The sequence below is a fragment of the Polypterus senegalus genome, chromosome 2, assembly GCF_016835505.1.
Source record: "Polypterus senegalus isolate Bchr_013 chromosome 2, ASM1683550v1, whole genome shotgun sequence".
In the NCBI taxonomy this organism is placed as follows: Eukaryota; Metazoa; Chordata; class Cladistia; order Polypteriformes; family Polypteridae; genus Polypterus; species Polypterus senegalus.
Genome location: NC_053155.1, coordinates 274,649,637 through 274,670,520, shown reverse-complemented (window position 1 = coordinate 274,670,520; position 20,884 = coordinate 274,649,637). Strand labels below are relative to the sequence as shown.

The 20,884-nt window shown below is 41.2% G+C and overlaps 1 protein-coding gene across 2 annotated transcripts in view; it reads left to right on the top strand.

Annotated features, from left to right (window-relative positions):
- pcyt1bb (phosphate cytidylyltransferase 1, choline, beta b) overlaps positions 1 to 20,884 on the top strand; it is a 98,763-nt gene that overhangs the window by 12,382 nt on the left and 65,497 nt on the right. The gene's annotated exons all lie outside the window — the stretch shown is intronic.

The window sequence follows — 20,884 nt, the reverse complement described above, 5'->3', positions numbered from 1 at the left end:
TTACATTGATGCTCGGGTTTAGCAGCAGCTGCATGCTTTATGTAGCTTTAAAATGACTGGAAATGCTTCTCAGTTTTGTTTTATTGTTAACGGAATTATCCTGTTTATTGAATAAATTGACCCAAGTTTTAGTTGCTTCCCAGTGTTTTCTGAAGTATTAGTCTCAAATATCCTGCTTAAAGGAGCTCCCCTAAATATAATTACTAATTTGAAATTGAGGTTGGAATATTCACCTGCTAATAACAAAACTATCCATAAAGCAACAAATAGGATGAACACATCTTTTCATTTATACTAGACATTTTAATAATACCTGGCCTGTGATAAAATACATGACTTCCTCCTTGGTCGTTGCATTCTCAGGAATCTTTAATTTTGCAAGATGGATGAAAAAAAAGAATAACCTGAACTATATATCTTTAATTATTGGACCTTTATTAGCTTCTTGAAAGATTTTTTTATCTGCTACATCAAAAACACCATATTATTTTTATCTTGATTGTACAGACAATATTTTGTTAAAAAAATAATGTTAATAAAATAATATTTCAGACAGTATAATAATATATGATACTAATCTTTGATTTGGTGTTGGTGTCATTATCAGGGGTTTTGCTGTTTTCATTATTTTGTGGCTTTTCCAGTTACTAATTTGAGGTGTTATTTAATATTTATTTTTACATAATTGTTGTGTATTGTAAATATTAAATCTTCTGCTTTTTATTGTATTAATTTCTCTTTTAGTATTGTTTCTTTGACTTGTATTGTATGGCACATCCTAGAGAATGGCAGGTGGAGTGTTACAGTTGGGGAGTTAAATAATACTTCAGGTTTATTCATATTAAGGAAATGGACAGGTTAGGGTCTACATACAAGAAATGAAAATACATCTTTGTGTCTTTTAGATCATGTGTGTATATTTATTTTTTCTTTATATATCTACCTATTTATGTATTTATTTAAAGAGCTGTAAAAAGTTTATCTATCTATCTATCTATCTATCTATCTATCTATCTATCTATCTATCATTAATCACACATTATCTATTATATATTACTATTCATATCTATCTATCTATAATCAATCTATCATTAGTCACACCTTATCTATTATACTGTATATTACTGTTCATATCTATCTATCTATCTATCATCTATCTATCTATCTATCATTAATCACACCTTATCTATTATACTGTATATTACTGTTCATTTCTATCTAACTATCTATCTGTCATTAATCACACTTTATCTATTATCTATATGTATATAATTCACTAAGGCAAGACACCCATGGAAAGCACGGCGGAAGGGGCGTGGATTCACTAAGTCGCCGACAAGTAAGACGCCCATGGCGCACGCAGTAAGGAGCCACGCTCACCAACTCTAAGACCATTGGATACGACGACAACTCGCAGAACCACGCCCACCAACTCGGACGCGATGACACAGGAAAACCGGCGTCATTTATGTTCATCTGTCATAGAGTCCACATGCAACTCTGTGCCACGTTGACTGTTCATAGAGGCATGTTTCTCGCGGAAGTGAATCGCTATATGCAGCGTGTAAAACAGTTTGCGAGGGGTATCCCATGGGATCCTTAAAATAATCCTTTAAAACTGAGGTTAAAACACAATAAAGGAAGCAGTCTTTAAAAACCAATAAGCCCTGTGCCTCTGTTTCATTACTGTCTCACCTGCTTCACCAATGCAGGCCCTGCAACAGTCGAGACGCTCTCTCAGCAGCTGACCGGCAGCGCAAGAGAAAGCCGTGCACACACACACGCAGCGCCAGAGACAGACAGAGGCGCGCACACACACAGGCAGCTGGTGGGCGGCTCTCCGTGAGTTTCTCTTGCGAGCGGGCACATGAACAGGTGGTGTGTATGCTTCGAGAACGAGGGTGGACGCGACTTGTGACCAGGCACATGACCAGGCAATGTGTAGGGTGGATGCGATAGGACCATCTAGGAAAAATCATGTCGCGGATGTGAATCGCTGTATGCAGTGTGTTAAACAGTTTGTTTGTCGCAGATGTGAATCGCTGTATGCGGCGTGTAGAACAGTTTGCGAGGGGTGTCCCTGTGTCTTTCAAGAAGTGTTCAACCATCAATAAATAATTATGCGGCGTTTGTTATGCCACGGGTTCACTATTGTGTTGTATTTTGCTCTCTCCAGAGTTCCATTTATTCATTCACTTACTGTTGTATTCTCACTCCAAACCGTTTTAGACAACCGTGTCTTTCAAGAAGTGTTTAGCATTCAATACATAATTATGCATGAGATTGAGCGTGTGTCTACCCGGCGCAGAGAGGCGTGGGTAAGCCGTTGAACCCCATTCGGGCTGCAATCCGTGCAATTCCCACTAAGTGCGACTCATACGCTCCCACTGGTTACATCCCTACCCTTTGTACACACCCCCCTCCCACCTCGCTACTACCGTGGTCGGGTGTCTTAGTGGATTATATATAGAAAAGCAGCCAAAACCAACAGAGCAATGAAAAGTCTACGTGAGTCACAGGTGCATCTGGACTGTGCAAAGACGACAACGACTCAAGTGACGAGTTGGAGGTGGGCACATGAGCGGGCAGTGCATACTGAACGAGAGATCAGCAGACTAGCATGACGGAGGAAGCGGAATAGACTCCTTCTCCTCCCGTTCCACCCTCCGTGCCTGAGCTACTGTACGTCCAGCCCCATCCCACTGTCTGGCAGGAGAAGGCGCGATGCCGGTCCGCCAGTTTTCAGTCACTGACGATTGTGTGTTGGTTCGTTCCGTGCATTGTTACAATGTTGCTTTTCTTGCTGATTTATTACATTACCGAATTTTCAAATGTTAATTTTCTCCCTGTGCTTAAAAATCATTAAAAAACCAGCCTGATTATGCGGCGTATGGTATGCCGTGGGTTGGCTAGTACTGTATATTACTGTTCATATCTATCTATCTATCTATCTATCTATCTATCTATCTATCTATCTATCTATCTATCATTAATCACACATTATCTAATATATATTACTATTCATATTTATCTATCTATCTATCATTAATCACACCTTATCTATTATACTGTATATTACTGTTCATATCTATCTATCTATCAATCTATTTATCATTAATCACACATTATCTATTATATATTACTATTCATATCAATCTATCTATCATTAATCACACATTATCTAATATTGGACTGGACTGCCAATACTGATGCTCTATGTAAGAAAGCTCAGAGCAGAATATACTTTCTGAGAAGGTTGGCATCCTTCAACATCTGCAGTAAGATGCTGCAGATGTTCTACCAGACGGTTGTGGCGAGTGCCCTCTTCTACACGGTGGTGTGCTGGGGTGGCAGCATAAAGATGAAAGACGCCTCACGCCTGGACAAACTTGTTAAGAAGGCAGGCTCTATTGTAGGATTAAAGTTGGACAGTTTAACATCTGTGGCAGAGCGACGGGCACTAAGAAAACTACTGTCAATCATGAAGAATCCACTGCATCCACTTAACAGTGTCATCTCCAGACAGAGGAGTAGCTTCAGTGACAGACTTTTGTCACTGTCCTGTTCCACTGACAGACTAAAGAGATCGAACATTAATTTTATTTTAATTCTTTTCATTTTTATTACTATTTAATTTAATATTGTTTCTTTGTATCAGTATACTGCTGCTGGATTATGTGAATTTCCCCTTGGGATTAATAAAGTATCTATCTATCTATCTATCTATCACTATTCATATCTATCTATCTATCTATCATTAATCACACCTTATCTATTATACTGTATATTACTATTCATATCTATCTATCTATCATTAATCACACCTTATCTATTATACTGTATATTACTGTTCATGTCTATCTATCTGTCTATCCAGCTGAAGAATTCTTTACATGTGAAAAATGATTGCAGCTGATTTATTTGTTTTCTACAATTTATATAATACTGTCAGTTGCTGTGTTGTCACCATCGCTTTATAAGTTCACATCTGATATGCCAGAATTCAGAACAAAACACAATCAATTGTTTAAAAAGTTTTGATTATTTCTAATTATGAAATAAGCATACTGCTTATTGATAAAATAAATTCCAATATGACCTTCTCCTACTTACTGCATTAATAAATTAATGAGTTTGCCACATTTTGCCAAGCATTTCTTAAAAAAATTATGGTTACGTAGTTGCATATAATATTGTCAGTCACAAAAAATGTGCTGATCTATCGCCTCTTCTCCATTCCCAGGCAGCCTAGAGGCCCGTTAAGTGCGGCCCTATTTCATGTCATGCTCCAGTACAGTATGGTCGGGATTTAAAACTCACATACAGTATGTGACTCATGCTGCTTTGCAGTGTAACAACAGCTGAGCAGGGTGAGCTGTGAATAATATCGTTTACTTTAAAAAGAGCTCTTAAATGATAATTGACAGCTAGAGTAATACAGCTTTCAGGTTTTCTAGAAGAGTTCTACCTTAGGTTTGCTAGGAGATGAGAAAGAAAAGTAAAACTGAACGAATTGTGAAGGAAGTTTCTTCGTACGACTTGGTGATACATAAAGCCACAATATCTGCACTCTGACTGTTCACCAAGTGCGTTTGTGAATGAAAATATAGACCTTAAAAAAAGCTTTGACATATACAGAAATCTACCTTTACTTCAGTCAGCTGACAAAGGCCATAATGATTCATGTTATTTTTAAAGTCCCTTTCAAAGTTAGAGAATTAACTGAAGAATCTTTGCATTGCATACAAATAAGCAAAACTGTACAGTATACATATAAAAAAACAGCATGCAGCCACATAAAAGCTTCTGTTGCAATTAATAGATGTAATAGTATTATTAATAGCTTTTTGTTGTACTTCACTGCTTTCAACAGAACATACTGTGTTCAAGGTGGCTTTATAAAAGAAATCCCAGACATAATATTTTCTATGCCAGGATATAGTAAAACAGTTTTTTACGTCACACATCTGATGTTTTTGTTCACTTCCTGTTATTTGCACTTACAGTATTATACTGTCTTTATTTAAAATGTATGGAGAAACTGAAGTAGAGACAGTTAATTTATTACCCATCCGTTAACAGTTCATATTAACCAGCACAGCAAGCTGAAATGGGGAGCACCTAAAGGATGCAGTAAATTACATTCCGTTTAGCAGAATGCTCTCGAAAAGATAAAGAACATGAGAAGGTCAAATGAAGAAGAAGGCTCTGCTGAGAGCTTCGCAGGTATCCCTATTACAGACATTTGTCATGGGACCTACAGAATTACAGGAAAGAGCCTTAGAATTATAGCTAGCTAGTGTCTGAATTTTTAGCATTTTAAATAATATACTAAATAATATCTTTTATCAGAAAGAGCATTTGCTCAGCAGAACTCCGTAACAAAAAAACTAACCCAGTGTTTTACACTTTCCTGCAGTGTCCCACCCTAAGACCTGACAGTTCACTTAATACAGCAGTTCATAGTGAATGAACTCCTCAAATATCCTTTGTAGTGGGACAGCTCCACACTGGGAGGACCGGGGGAACAAGTGGTGCCAGAGCTGTACCTCCCCAGGGATGCTAGATGGAAACCCCCCTGGGTTGCAGCGGTGCCGCAGGGCTTCATGGGAGTTGGTGTTTGGTGCAGCCTTGTTGGGATCTGCAGGCGCCGGCAGGGGGTGCTGCAGCAGGAGCTGCTGAGCCCTTATGGGCAGTTCTTCCACCACACTGGGAAGTGCTGCCGGAAATGAATCATCAAGCACCTGGAGCACTTCCGGGTGCGTTATAAAAGGAGCCAGCAGCCACTACTCGGGGAGCCAGAGTGGGGAGGAGGAGCAACGAAGCTTGGCTGGAGTAGTGGAAAGGAGAAGTGAAAGAGAAAAGGAAGACTGTTGTGTTGGTGTTGTGTCTGTGAGAAACGGGAAAGGTGTTTCCCACGAGGAAAAAAGAAAAATAAACTGTGTGTGCCTTGAACTTGTGTCCCACGCTTGTCTGTGTCGGGTTCAGCTGGCCGTGCCAGCCTGGTGGGCCACACCTTATACAGAAGTAGTACATTTCAAATAAGCTGGGCAAAGGACACGTATATGAAGGACAGTTAGTTTACCAAATGTTGCGCTTGACAGTGGGGATCGTATTTTGGAACGATAAATTGCCTTTTTTTATTTAAAGCTCACAAGTACATTTTCACACCAAGTTATTGCTCTATGTGTTTAATTGCATTTTCTAGAAGTATTTCAGAATATTTCCATCTTTGTTCATGTTTAAATACTCCTCCACACCCATCTTCCTGATTTCTCCTAACTGCTGGTCTGTATACAGCTATCCAAGTCATCCAAGTGTTTCACATTATGGGAAAATCAATGAAATATTTTTAATTATATTTATGTTGTCAAATTTCTTAGAAACAAATGTAAAAGCTGTTTTACTACACAACAGAAAAAATATGACAGTCTACAGATTATTCAGAATAACTTTTGTATCCATGTTGTCTCTAAAATGCACAGGATTATTCAATAAGAATGTTCTTATTTAAAATGAGCTCAATTCATGTTGTTGTCTGATGTGACCTGTACGGGGACGCCACTGAGCCCCTAAACCCTCCAACACACCAACACAGTCACAGGTTCAAATAACAATTTATCTTAGCAGATACCTGCACAGATTATTCATAAATGTAGCACAGTCACAATTCCTTTTATACTTTCTTTCTTCCTCTTTTTCTTCCTTTCCTTTCACTCCTCCAGACGAGTGTTGTCCAGCTGCTCTCCCGACATCAACTCGCCTGGATGAAACTGAGAAGCTTCCTTTATGCCAGATTCAGGAGTACTTCTGGTGTTACTGCACTACAGGTTGGAAGCACTTCTGGGTCAGGCAGAAGTTCTTTAACACTAGAATCCCTAAAGCCTCGTCATCACTGCGTTAATTGCACACCGTAATGCAGTGATGAGGAGTTGCGGGTAAAATTAAGGAGCCCCGGCATTATGAATGTCTTCACAGGCTTCAGGGATTCTAGTGTTATAGTGGGGATGGTCCGTCCCTAACACTCTCCATGGTGGCACCCATGAAACACAATAGGGCTGTCTAATGGCACTGCAGGTATCCATGCAGGCACTGCAGCCCAGGAAGACTGCCACCTATTGTATCAGGGGAGCAAATAGTCCATGCATTTGGTCTCCGCTTGTCCTTGTGTTAAACTGGCCTCCCAGCTGGGTAAGGAGCCTTGAACCATCCTGGCCAGAACGCTAGCCCATGCCTTGAGTCCATGACACTGAGTTAAATCTGTGAGTAGGAAAGTGTTTCTCTCTTGTCAAGCAGCACAGAAAATGACAAGGCAGCGACACTGAGACCTTTTTTTTTTAATTACCTTTTATAGGGCGTCATTGTGGTGCAATGGGTAGCGCTGCTGCCTCGCCGTTAGGATACCCGGGGTAGCTTCCTGGGTCCTCCCTGCCAGGGTTTGTTTCCTGCCTTGTGCCCTGTGTTGGCTGGGATTGGCACCAGCAGACCCCTGTGACCCTGTAGTTAGGATATAGTGGGTTGGGTAATGGATGGATGACCTTTTATATTTTATTTTATTGTAACAAGTTACAAAATGGCACTGGAATCTGTGCTGAGGACAGGTTATAAAGCTAAAACTATTAAAAATAGAACATTATCCATGGGGTCTTGATGTGGGGAAAGGATGAAAATACTGTCATTGGTGACACCTCAGGCCCCTAAATGATGCTAGTGAAGCCTCACTAAATATAGACACGATGGATAATCAGACTTTTGCTAATCTGGGTTGCTTGTTTCCAGTTTGGAAGAGAGCTTTACTGAGACACTGGAGACAACACAGGGAATTTGTCAATGAATATTAAAGGCAGGAAGACAACTTCTCCTGCTAAGCAAGTATGTACTGTAAGTAATACCATCACACAGAAAGTAGTAGAGGAGTCAAGTTCAAGGGAGTTTACACATCCCCAATCAATGAGAAATGTCAGAGCTCAACAAGTGCTTTATCATACCAGATCTTCAAGGTGCCCAACACACCAAAAGTGGTGTTATGCCAAGGCTGGTTTTATAAAGGTAGCTGGGATGAAAAAAATAGAGTACAAAACCAAACCAAAGCTGCCATAAGGTTGTAGTGGCTTTGTCTAATAAAATGTGTACCCAGAAAGCAAAAAGTGCTGTCAATTGCCACAACTACGTTTGGAAAACCTTTTTATGTCGATAGTTACACCCACACCATATGGAAGCTGTATGTAGCACTTCGTCAGCTGATGTATATCTTGCAGCACAGCAGGCATGACTGAGCTCAAGTTGGCCGAGATATTCCTATCCTGTCAGACAGTTCTCAACTGTTGTTAAGACCTCCACATGAACAGATAGAGCCCAATTTCGGGCAGTGTGTCCTTCTAATGCCAGGGACAACTCGGCCCACTTGTCATTCCCCAGCTTCTCCAAAATGTTGCACATGGGTGGGCCAGTCCTTTCCTGTCAAGTTTTCATTAATAAATCCCAACTTTTGCGTGGAATGCTGCATACACACCCTCTTTTCAACCCTCTTTTTCTGTGTATAGAAGTTTTATAAATCTGACCCTGGGAGTATGAATTTCTCTCGTGGAGAGAGGAGAACCTTCCAGAAGGACAACCATCTCTGCAGCAATCCACAAATCAGGCCTGTATGGTAGAGTGGACAGACGGAAGCCACTCCTTAGTAAAAGGCACATGGCAGCCTGCCTGGAGTTTGCCAAAAGGCACCTGAAGGACTCTCAGACCATGAGAAACAAAATTCTCTGGTCTGATGAGACAAAGATTGAACTCTTTGGTGTGAATGCCAGGCGTCACGTTTGGAGGAAACCAGGCACCGCTCATCACCAGGCCAATACCATCCCTACAGTGAAGCATGGTGGTGGCAGCATCATGCTATGGGGATGTTTTTCAGTGGCAGGAACTGGAAGACTAGTCAGAATAAAGGGAAAGATGACTGCAGCAATGTACAGAGACATCCTGGATGAAAACCTGCTCCAGAGCACTCTTGACCTCAGACTGGGCAACGACCCTAAACACACAGCCAAGATATCAAAGGAGTGGATTCAGGACAACTCTGTGAATGTCCTTGAGTGGCCCAGCCAGAGCCCAGACTTGAATCCGATTGAACATCTCTGGAGAGATCTTAAAATGGCTGTGCACCGACGCTTCCCATCCAACCTGATGGACCTTGAGAGGTACTGCAAAGAGGAATGGGCGAAACTGGCCAAGGATAGGTGTGCCAAGCTTGTGGCATCATATTCAAAAAGACTTGAGGCTGTAATTGCTGCCAAAGGTGCATCGACAAAGTATTGAGCAAAGGCTGTGAATACTTATGTACATGTGATTTCTCAGTTTTTTATTTTTAATAAATTTGCCAAAACCTCAAGTAAACTTTTTTCACGTTGTCATTATGGGGTGTTGTGTGTAGAATTCTGAGGAAAAAAAATGAATTTAATCCATTTTGGAATAAGGCTGCAACATAACAAAATGTGGAAAAAGTGATGTGCTGTGAATACTTTCCAGATGCACTGTATGTAGTCTGCAGTTTAGTGGAATTATAATTTGACGCAGCATGCACTGTATAACATAAAAGAACATTTTTTCAAGTTAACACAACAGAATAAAAAGCTCCCTTTGTTTCCTTGTTACGCTTCTCTTTGCCTTTTCAGCTATTCGGTTTTTCTATGGAGCTTCTTCAGCCTCAGATTGTTGTGAACTAGAAGTTTCAAAACATGTGATTCCCTAAAAAGTTGCAAAAGCTCTTCCAGTAATGCCCACTAGAGGGGAATATACTGTCAAACCCCAGATAGAAAAAAATGAGCAAACTCAGAAACTTTACAAAAATTAAAAGGTTTGATCTCAACAAAAGATGGACTGTGATGCTGTCAAGTTCCAAAGAGTATAATAGCAAAATGGAGTTGCCTAAAACACAAGACAACCTAAGCAAAGTCAGAAAACACAGAATCACAAAAAAATAACAAAAGCACAGTAAAACACAAGAACTCACCAAAACTCCCTAATGCATTCCAAATGAACAGCCAGAAACTGTGGAAGACCCTCTGAATTTATAGGGTGGAGTGCAGTTTCCTGGTGGTGATGGGCAGGTGGCCCTGCTTCTTGGGGACCAAACACAAGAGACAGGGGACATAACACAGGTAGCTTAAAGAAAAGATCAAAAACAAAGAACAATGCATATAATCAACAAAAGCAAAATTAATGTAGATATATGGCACAAAAATTAACAACAACAAATAAAGACATGAAACAAGAGCCAGGGGAGGGGTGGTGGCTCTGAGGCTAAGGATTTGAAGTGGCATTCAGAAGGTTGCCAGTTTGAATCTTGAAAATGCCAAAAGTTACTTTAGCAAGGCCTTCAACCTGCAACTGCTCATTCCTGAGTACGACGTTAACCCAGATCCAGCCCTGCATGTAGGCCCTCCAACCTGCAGGGAAAAACCTGGGGGCTGGTGGCAGAACTGGCACTCCAGCCACCATTCCATGTGAACTAGTGTGGTGCTGAGGTGTCACCCATTGCATGGCTGCACTCTGATCCTAATCTGGGATCCTGAGGTGGTTTGTCATGTGGTGGGTGCTGCAATGCCCCATATCAGCGCATGCTCCTAACTTTTCCTCTTCTCTCAGGAGAAGAATCTGGCTTAAACATGACACTGGGCATCTTTTGTGCCTGCTGCTGAAAGAGCCTTCTAACTTGGTAAATCTGTTGGGACAATGGGCTGGCAAGAAAGGCAATCTGAAACATGTTGACTATTAAAATAATCATATGTACCTGAATCCATTTTTTTGGTGATGTGCTGCATGTTGGTCCAACATACAATTCAGAATACTGTCTAATTCAGGTTTTCAAAAGTCTGAGACGTTTCGAAAACCTGGACTTTACCAGCTGAGTAATGGAACTTGTATCTGAGAAACCATCATTATGTTTTGTTTCAAATACTATCCGAGATGTATTCTGAATGTTGTGTAAGTCGCAATTAAGGGAAGAACACAAGCTCTTTTAGTCTAAAAAATATTCTGTCAAATTCAAGTAGTTGGTGCTTCTCTGGCCTCACGTTTCCATGACTAATTTTTGCTTGTGACTTTCTGTTTGTTTTGCCCCGTTGAATTCTGGGTTTACTAGATGGTATGCCAGTCCAGGCTGATTCTGATCTTGTTCTTGTCCCTTGTTACTACATAAGCACATGCTGCTAGGACCCTGGCTGAGGTCCCAGCTGAATGCAGTTCCTATTGTTTTTATGCCGAAGATTTTGCACACATTCATCAGGACTAATGAAGTGATAAATGATTAATTAAGGAGAATCGCATTCAAGACAGAAACAAGAATTATTTTGTCCCAGAAATAGTCGTGGGAATCCAAAATTATCTTTCTGAGTCACATAATGAATATGCAATTCCTGATGGCTTTTCAGAACTGGGGTACATGCTCAGAATTTCTTATGTTCTAACAATTATTTGCTGTTATATAAAGAAAAGTTAGTACTTCTGTTCATTCTTATTTTTTATGCTTTGTCTAGTTTGAAACACCTTTGGATTAGACAAATTTATTAGATATCCGATACAGTCAAATGTGCAATTTGAAAATCAATTATTGCTTTTAAGTATTGAATGTTGAAAGAAGGGGTGGCACGGTGGCGGTGGTAGCGCTGCTGCCTCGCAGTAAGGAGACCCGGGTTTGCTTCCCAGGTCCTCCCTGCGTGGAGTTTGCATGTTCTCCCCTTGTCTGCATGGGTTTCCTCCCACAGTCCAAAGACATGCAGGTTAGGTACACTGGCAATCCTAAATTGTCCCTGGTGTGTGTGTATGTGTGTGTGTGTGTGTGTGCGTGCCCTGCAGTGGGCTGGTGCCCTGCCTGGGATTTGTTCCTGCCCCCCTGTGTTGGCTGGGATTGGCTCCAGCAGACCCCTGTGACCCTGTGTTAGGATATAGCGGGTTGGATAATGGATGGATGGATGGATGTTGAAAGCAGTAACAGTTACCGCATACTGTCAATTTTAGAACGACACTTCTTTAACCACCACCCTAATTGGTAGCTTATGTATATCTATGTTTCTCTGCGTAAAAAACATCTCCTAATGTTTGTGCAAAAATTACCCTGAACAGGTTTCCAACTGTGTTCCCGTGTTGTTGCTGAACTCATTTAAAAATAACAGTCTCGATCCACTGCACTATAGTTCCCTTCATAATTTTAACACTTCATTCATGTCTCTTCTTAGTCTTCTTTTGCTTAAACTGAAGCTCTTTTAATCTTTCCTCATAACTCAGCATTGCTCTAATTTGAAAATACTAAACACACACACACACACACACACACAAAGGGTGTCTTCAGGTTTTTTTTTTAACTTGTAAATCAGCTTTTATCATACTTCCTATACGTTTGTCTAAGAATTTGAATCCTTAAAACACTGAATTGCGACTTGCTTTATGGAATTTTTCTATATGTGTGTTGTTAATCATTTGACAGAAGGGGACACTCTAGCACAGTTTCTACATTCAGAAAAAACACAGAAGGCCAGAGGTGAGGAGAACTTGGTTTGGTATTGATTTTAGAACTCAAAGTATACAGGAGGAGTGAAGAGAAGCAGTAAAGACCATACACATAATATAACAACATACAGTAAGAAAGGCTCTGGGGCATCCTGAACCCTTCCAGTTTAGCTAACAGACATTGGACAGCTTGTTAGTTTCTTCCTACCTCCTAGTATTTCTTTATTTTGCCTTTGCTTCACTGCAGACTACAGGCTCTTTTAACTTGGCAGGAGGAGACTCCCATAAGCCCAGATTCAGTAGTGTTTCCAGTGCCTTACCATTCTAATGAAAGCACTTCCACTCATTTCAGAGCTCACAGAGATTCCTGCAGACCATACTGTCAACCCCTTAGCAGAGTATCTGTTAACCTGGGGTCTGGCGAGGTGTTGCTGTCCTCTCCATAATCAGTGTCCAGCTTGCCATTACAATTTATTGAATATATTGAGTGTGCAGGTGCAGTTTGCAGTTTGTTTTGGCGGTGCACGTAGAAACTGGTGCTGAGTTGTTGCAGCTGATGAAGATGAAGACTTGTAAAGAGGCATGTGCGATTGAGAGATCAGCATAGCTGATTAATGGAATCAATGGGAGTACGAAAGAGAAGAGGTCAGATTTGAGTGTTTGGGATGGCTGCAGAGAAGTCAGTTCCAGTGGTAGCATTACTTTTTCTTGGGTGTCACGAAGCCTCAAGCCTGCAATAGAACTGTTGAGGCAGAGATGATGGCAGAACCAGATTATGCTCATTGGGTACTGATCCCTAGTGGATCTATGGGAGGTTGCAGTGAATGATCATTTGGAGAGCTAAGGGTGTCAGAACAGCAGAGATGGGTCAAGTCGCCCAGTGAGGAGCTGTGGTCAGTGTAGCCATAGAAGGTAGAGCTCTAGAATGGAGTAAGTGGGATGAACAAGTCTTCACTTGGGGTTTTCTCAGGAAGGTGGTGAATGAAGTGATGTGATCACTGTTTACGGATCAAGTGTGTGTGTATGTTTCTTTGGAGGCTGGGGTCAAAGGGGACATTTTTAGATATACTACCAAAGGGATTTGAACTGCTTTTTAACCATTTTATGATATTTATGTTTCCTTTTTGTGCCCTGTTTTTATTAACATCTATTTATTGAACATTTGTCACCTGCACTTTGGATGCTTTTGATTTAATAAATGTGCACTTTTGGCCAATTTGAACCACTCACTCATTGTCAATCCATCCTCGATTACGAGCTACTAGAGGGGCAATAGGACAGTTGGCTGCCAGGTTTATATCCCAGTGACCCCTGCCACTGGAAATTTTCAATATGAGGAATCTCAGAAATGTTAAAATTATTTTAATTTGACTTAGTAAAATCGAGTCTCTCTATTGAGTTAGTCAAAATGATTTTCAAAAATAATACAGGCAGAGGATGCATGACTCACGGGGATAGCTTTATTATTCATAACCAATGCTAAAGATTTCTTTCTTTCACCGTCCACCCTTATGGTGCCTCATGTGCTACTGGAGTAAACTGCATTTTGCTCATTATTTTTAATGCTGGCGTACATTCCTAGAAACAAACAGCAGTTGTGTACCACAGCAACAGCTCCTTCTGTCTTCAGTGAAGGCACGAGTAGGCAGACTTTGAAAGGAATTGTTCTTTTACAGGCAACTGTGCATATTCGCTGTGCTGTTGAGCACTCGTTGTCAGGATACATGATGGTTGGTATGTGTTTGTCTTCGGGGGTCGCGATCTGAGCACTGCAATACAAAAGATATAAAAGGTTTTCTGGGCCAATCTTTCCCTGTCCAAGCTGCAGATAAAGTAAAAAAAAAAACCTAACAATTATATCACTTGTGTGAGTATCAACCTTTTGCTTACATCCTTGACTTTGTTTTGGTTTTGACACAGTTTTGTTTGATCTGTCCATTTTGACCCGTTTCTGATTTCATGACCTTTTTCTGTTTATTCCAAGTCTTGTCTGCTGTGCAGACATAACAGATGTGTGATACTAACATTTTCTCAGTCAGTCATAAGGTAGTTTGCTACTACTACAAAATGTCAACATTTCTTATTGGTTACAGATAAATGCGGTTCTATGTCAGAACTTTCAGATCAGGTCAGGTCAGGTTGGAGAGCATGCACTGGTACAGCGTATTGTCGCACCCACCAAACGACAAAACACCTCGAGATCCTGCTTGGCAACCCCCCCAGGCAGACACACGGTCCAGTCCCACCCTCCAGAAATGGCCCTCTATCTGCCACAGCCAGGTGTTGCGTGGGTGTTCCCTTGGCCTGGTCCAGCCACTCAGGTCCTCACCCTCGGGGAATCACACCACATGGCCGTTGTGCCGTAACTGACGCACCCTCACAATGCAGGTAATGTGCCTCACTCGGGACTTCATTCGACACAAAGTCAAACCAGTCATACCCTAGAATTCTCCAAAGAGACTCATTACCGAAAAAGTCCAGTCTTCGTCTCAGGTCACTGGATAACGTCCATGTCTCACAACCATATACTGTAGCAAAACAACAAGCACCAGGACTCTAAAGACTTGGACCTTCGTCCTTTTGCACAGATATCAGGAGTGCAACACATAACTTTCCAGCGACCTCATGATCCCCCATGCTCTCCCAATCCGTCTACTGACTTCATAGGAAGAGTCACCAGACACATGAATTTCACTGCCGAGGTAAGTAAACCTCTCGACAAGGTCAACACTCTCTGCAGACAGACACACTGCTGATGGCTGTGCCCAAGAGGTCTAAAGGCCTTAGAACTTTCCAGATAAAGAAAAGTTTTATAACTGTTTTAGGTCTGGCTCTTTTGTCTTCTTTCCTAATGATGTTTACCTTCGGTGCCTTTAGCATCAATAGCAAAAAACTACAAATGTCATTCTTACTTCTAGAAGATTTAGTGCTATTTATATACACCAATCAGCCACAACATTAAAACCACTGACAGGTGAATTGAATAACATTCATTACCTCACTACATGGGCACCTCACTACATGTGTTGGAAGCAGGAAAAATGGGCAAGTGGAAGGATCTGAACGACTTTGGGGAGGTCCAAACTGTGATGGCTACTCGATTGGGTCAGAACATCTCCAAAACAGCAGGTCTTGTGGAGTGTTCTCTGTACGCAGTGGTTAGCACCTACCAAAAGTGGTCCAAATAAGGACAATCAGTGAACCAGTGATAGGAGGCACCCAAGGCTTATTGATGCTTATGGGGAGTAAAGGTTAGCTTGTCTGGTCCGACCACACAAGAATTTCTGTTGAACAGACTGCTAAAAAAACAATCCTGGCCGTGAGAGAAAGGTGTCAGAACACATAGTTTGCAGCATATGGGACTGCATAGCTGCTGACCAGTCAGATTGCCCATGTGAGCGTCAAAACTGGACCATGGAGTAGTGGAAGAATGTGGCCTGGTCTGATGAATCACATTTTCTGTTTGATCATGTGGATGGATGGGTGCATGTGTGTCATTTACCTGGAGAAGAGATTGCAGTAGGGTACACTATGGGAAGAAGAGAAGCTGGGAAACTTTGGGTCCTGGCATTGAATGTGATGTTACTTTGACATGTACCACCTACCTAAAGATTGTTCCAGACCACTCATTAGAAACGGCATTTAATGATGGCAATGGCCTTCTTCAGCAGGATAATGTGCCTTGACACACTACAAAAATTGTTCTAGAATGGTTTGAGGAACATGACAAAGAGATCTAGGAGTTGACGTGGCCTCCAAATTTCCCCGGACTCAGCCTGATAAAGCATCAGTAGGATGTGCTAGAAAAACAACTCTGATCCATGGAGGTCCCATTCGTAACTTACGGGACTTAAAGGATCTGTTGCTAATGCCTTGGTGCCAGATGCCAGAGAACACCTTCACAAGTCTTGTGGAGTCCATGCCTCCACCTCCACTAGGCAGCACAAGGGGAGCCTATACAAAATTAGGCAGCTGTTTTTAATTTTGTGGCTGATCAGTGTATATTGTAATCTATAAGAATTAATTGTCAAACCATAAAATGTAACTCCAGAATAAATGTTTAAGCCCAGTCATGCCAATAGTGTTTTTTTTTTTCAATTGTCCAGACCAGACCTTTTGCCTTGAAGTTGTTTTCAGTTTTCCAGGGATGCCTGGAGCTGCCACTTGGCAGAGTTTCTACTTGTGTACAGAACACCTCTGAATTAAACTTCTCTTTGCCTGTCTTCCTTCTTCTATACCCCAATGTGTATATCCACGAGAAGGGATTTCCTGACCTTACAGGAACCAGAGATGGTCCCTGGATCTCTGCTCTTCTTCAGTAGCATTTCCTTCATTATGGACTTTCAGCAGAGCAGGTTTTGAAGTTCTCATGCCTATTTTAAGTAGTTCCTTCTTGTGTTCCCTTAGTATGAAGTGACACAGTAGACTGTGACAATAATTTTTAAAGCTTTACCCACTGTACTGTGGCATCGCTGTATTTGACCAACCTCCTCCATTCTTATCTGTTGTACAATTCCTTGCTCAATACCCCTTTTTTCTTTTGATTCTCCTTCACAAAATCCAAACCACTTTCTATTTGGTCATCCTCTTCTTCTCCATCCCAACACTTTCATATCCATGATTCTTCTCCGCACACTGTTTACTTCTCTTCTCAAGACATGCCCATACAACTTTAACCTTCTTTCTTGCATTTTCTTTGAACTTTTCCCAACTTTAACTGTATCTCTGATTTTCTCATTCCTGATAGTTTGAAGCTTTTTACTCCACACATCCATCTCAACATCATCATTTCTGTACCATCCCGGGTTCCTTCCATGTACCTTTTTTTAACTGCCCATACAACAATGCTGGTCTGACCACAGTTTTATACACTTTACCCTTGACTCTTGCCCTGATTCTTTGGTCACATAAAACATTTTGATATCTTTTTCCAGTTTTACCAACATGATTGCATTCTGTAGTTTCTTTCTAAATCAAACTCTCTGTCCACTGTTACTGTTGATCGGTCTTGTTGTCCCTTAAATCTTAGATACTGTCTATTTCCTGCTAATCTTAAGGCCTCTATCCTCCATATCTCTTGCCCACTACTCCAGTTTCCATTGCACAATATTTTTAGTTGTGCCACATTGCACAGTGTCTTCTGCAAATAGCATGCACCATGGGGCCTGACCTACTAGTAATAACATCCACAAACAGAGTGAAAAGATACAGGTGTAATAACGATCTTTGATGCAGCCTTACAATATTATTCCTCCACTACTTCTCAGTTGTGTGTAGGCACCCATATACTTTCATAATTATGAACCTGTCATGGAGTTAGTGGATAAACTGGAACTGCAGCAAATATGAAGGACAATAGAAGTGCTTAATATTTATCCAGAGCAGTAATTTCAGTCATGTGGCAATTTATGACTGATTGAGTTGAGGCCATTCGTATATAAAGCCAAGGGCCATAAGAAATTATCACTATATGTGAAGCAACAAGACTCCTAGCATCCATGCCCTTGCCTAGGTGAAATGTCATCTGGTATCCTATCCACAAGAGGGCAGAAATGTCCAATGAGCAAAGGCAAGTGGCTTTGATATTAAACCACGTGGAGTACATCCGCGTGTCACATAACCATAGAGCTGGAATGTCTGATGAAAAAAGGCCACAGAAAGAATGCCGGCCAAAACACAACACATACAGCCAAATGGCGGATCTCAGGTGTAGCCACAAGTCTACACATGACTGTGCTTGGGTATTAAATTGTTTAATTATGTCCTATACTCTGTACACATTAGTTTTCTTCTAGTGTTGTCAGCTCCAGCAGTTTGTACATCAAGGAAAATACAACAGTTTTTCAATCTGAGCACAGACTCAGATATGGAGATCCACTTTTTATATATGTTGGTTATTTCTCTGTGTTTGTGTTTCTGAGCAATCCTGTTCATGCACAAATTGAGTGAACGCTGGCGGGACTGGTCGCCGCTGCTCGCCGGTAACTAGAATATTGATTTTGTTAAGACTAGTGATTTTGATGGTATTTCTTTTGCCATATTGCTGACATCTCTGCGTGGCTATATGCTATATACTATATGCTGTGTCTGCATTTAGCTTCAGCCTAACCTCCGTTTCGTTTGAAACTTACCGGTTTATTCTCTGCACGTCTGAGCTACTTGCGGCCTCCTCGCCTACAATGTGGACTGGTAGGATTTTTGCTTGGTTGTTTGTTTGGAGTCTTCTGTCGCAGGTTATTCAACCTGCGACTGGCCTCCTCCAGTACCCAGCTGCTGAGCTGCTTCGACTGCGTCTTCTCCAGTCTGTGCCTTTGCTGTCGGTGCTATATTTCGACCCAGACGTCATACTTCTCCCTCGTCGGAGATACATCCATCGTGGGTCCCGCCGGAGATTCCGAACGGACGCCTCGAAAGGAATTAACTCTTTTTGGTCTGATTTTCGGCACCCTCCACATAACACAGATATGAACGCTGACCATAGCGTGTTGGCCAGCTTAGCTCGGTCGACTAACACCACTGTCAAATGTGACAGCAACATTGTCAGCTTTGGTCTATTGAACATCCGCTCACTTACGAGCAAGGGACATCTCATTCAGGATCTCCTCATTGACCGTAAGTTTGACTTTCTCTGTTTAACTGAGACTTGGCAGCAACCTCAAGACTTTTCACAACTTAATGAATGCACCCCCCCGGGGTTTGTTTACACTTGTCAACCCCGTGCATCTGGCCGTGGAGGAGGTGTCGCGATAATTTATCGCGAGAAGTGGAAAGTCCTGCCATTGCCTGCTCCTGCTGTTAGCTCTTTTGAATCGACTGTGTGTCAACTGTCTGGGCCAGTTCCAACCATCATTGCAACTGTCTACCGTCCTCCTAAGTCTAACAACAAATTTTTGAACGATCTTGCTACCTTCCTTACCAATCTATCTGTAATTACTCCAAATATAATTCTGCTGGGGGATTTTAATATACATCTGGACAATATCAATAGCCCTCTCACTAGAGACTTTTTATCTTGCCTGGAGAGTTTTGGATACCAGCAGCACACTGATGTTCCTACCCATTGTAAAGGACATATCCTGGACCTGATTTGCTGCTCTGGAGTTGTTCCTTTTGATCTTACAGCAGATGAACTCACTATAACCGACCACTTTCTCCTCTCATTCAACGCTAAACTTACCTTTTCTGTTCCTAAGCTTCCACGCCTCATAGCCTTCGTAACATTAAGAATATCAACTTGAATTTGCTGTCTTCTAGAATTGATTCGCAAATGGACTTTTATAATTTATCCTCTCCCATAGAACTGGTCTCATATTATGACACTTGTCTTAATGGTATTCTTAATTCTCTGGCTCCGCTAAAAACAGATCTGTTTCTTTTTCCTTTTCTGCCCCCTGGTTTACGCCTGAACTTTGGCTTCTGAAAGCTAAAGGCAGGCAACTTGAAAGGTTGTTTAAAAAAAACAGACTCTTTGTCCACAAAGAGATGTATAAAAATCATCTATTCTACTACAAGGATCGTATAGCTCAAACCAAATCTAATTATTACACTCAGTTAATTACTAGTAATACAGGTAACACCAAGTCTTTGTTTTCTTTACTTAATAATGTTACACAACCTCCAGACTCTTTACCATCTCACCTTCACTCAACTGCCTTCTGTAATTCTCTTATGTCTTTTTCAATGAGAAAATCCAAAAGATACATCAGCACCTTGGTCCAGATCCTTTCTGTATTTCTTCTGAACTACACTCACCTATTCACTCTTTCTCTTCTTTCCAGCTTCCCACTTCCTCTGAAATCTCAGATCTCATCTGCAAATCCAAGTCATCTACTTGTCAGCTGGACCCCTGCCTACAGTTTTGGTTAAAGCCTGCCTCCCCTCTCTAGTCCCTCTTATTTCTGCCATCATTCACTCTTCTCTTACTACTGGTATTATTCCTTCATCTTTCAAAACTGCTGCTATAACCCCAATACTAAAAAAACCTGGTTGTGATCCTACTAATTTCAATAATTTTCGCCATTTCTAACTTGCCCTTTATCTCCAAAATTCTTGAAAAATAGTAGCTATCCAACTTCACACCCACTTGTCTCACAATAATCTATATGAGAAGTTCCAGTCTGGTTTTCGCCCCCTTCATAGTACAGAAACAGCACTTGTTAAAATTACTAATGACCTCCTTATGGCTGCTGATTCTGGTCTAATCACTATTCTCATCCTTCTTGATCTGAGTGCGGCCTTTGATACTATTTGTCATACCACTCTCCTTAATAGATTATCTTTGATTGGCATTACTCACACTCCACTTGATTGGTTTAGATCTTACCTTTCAGGCCGCACTTAGTTCATACAGCTTAAAACTTTCACATCCCAACCCGCTGCTTTTACT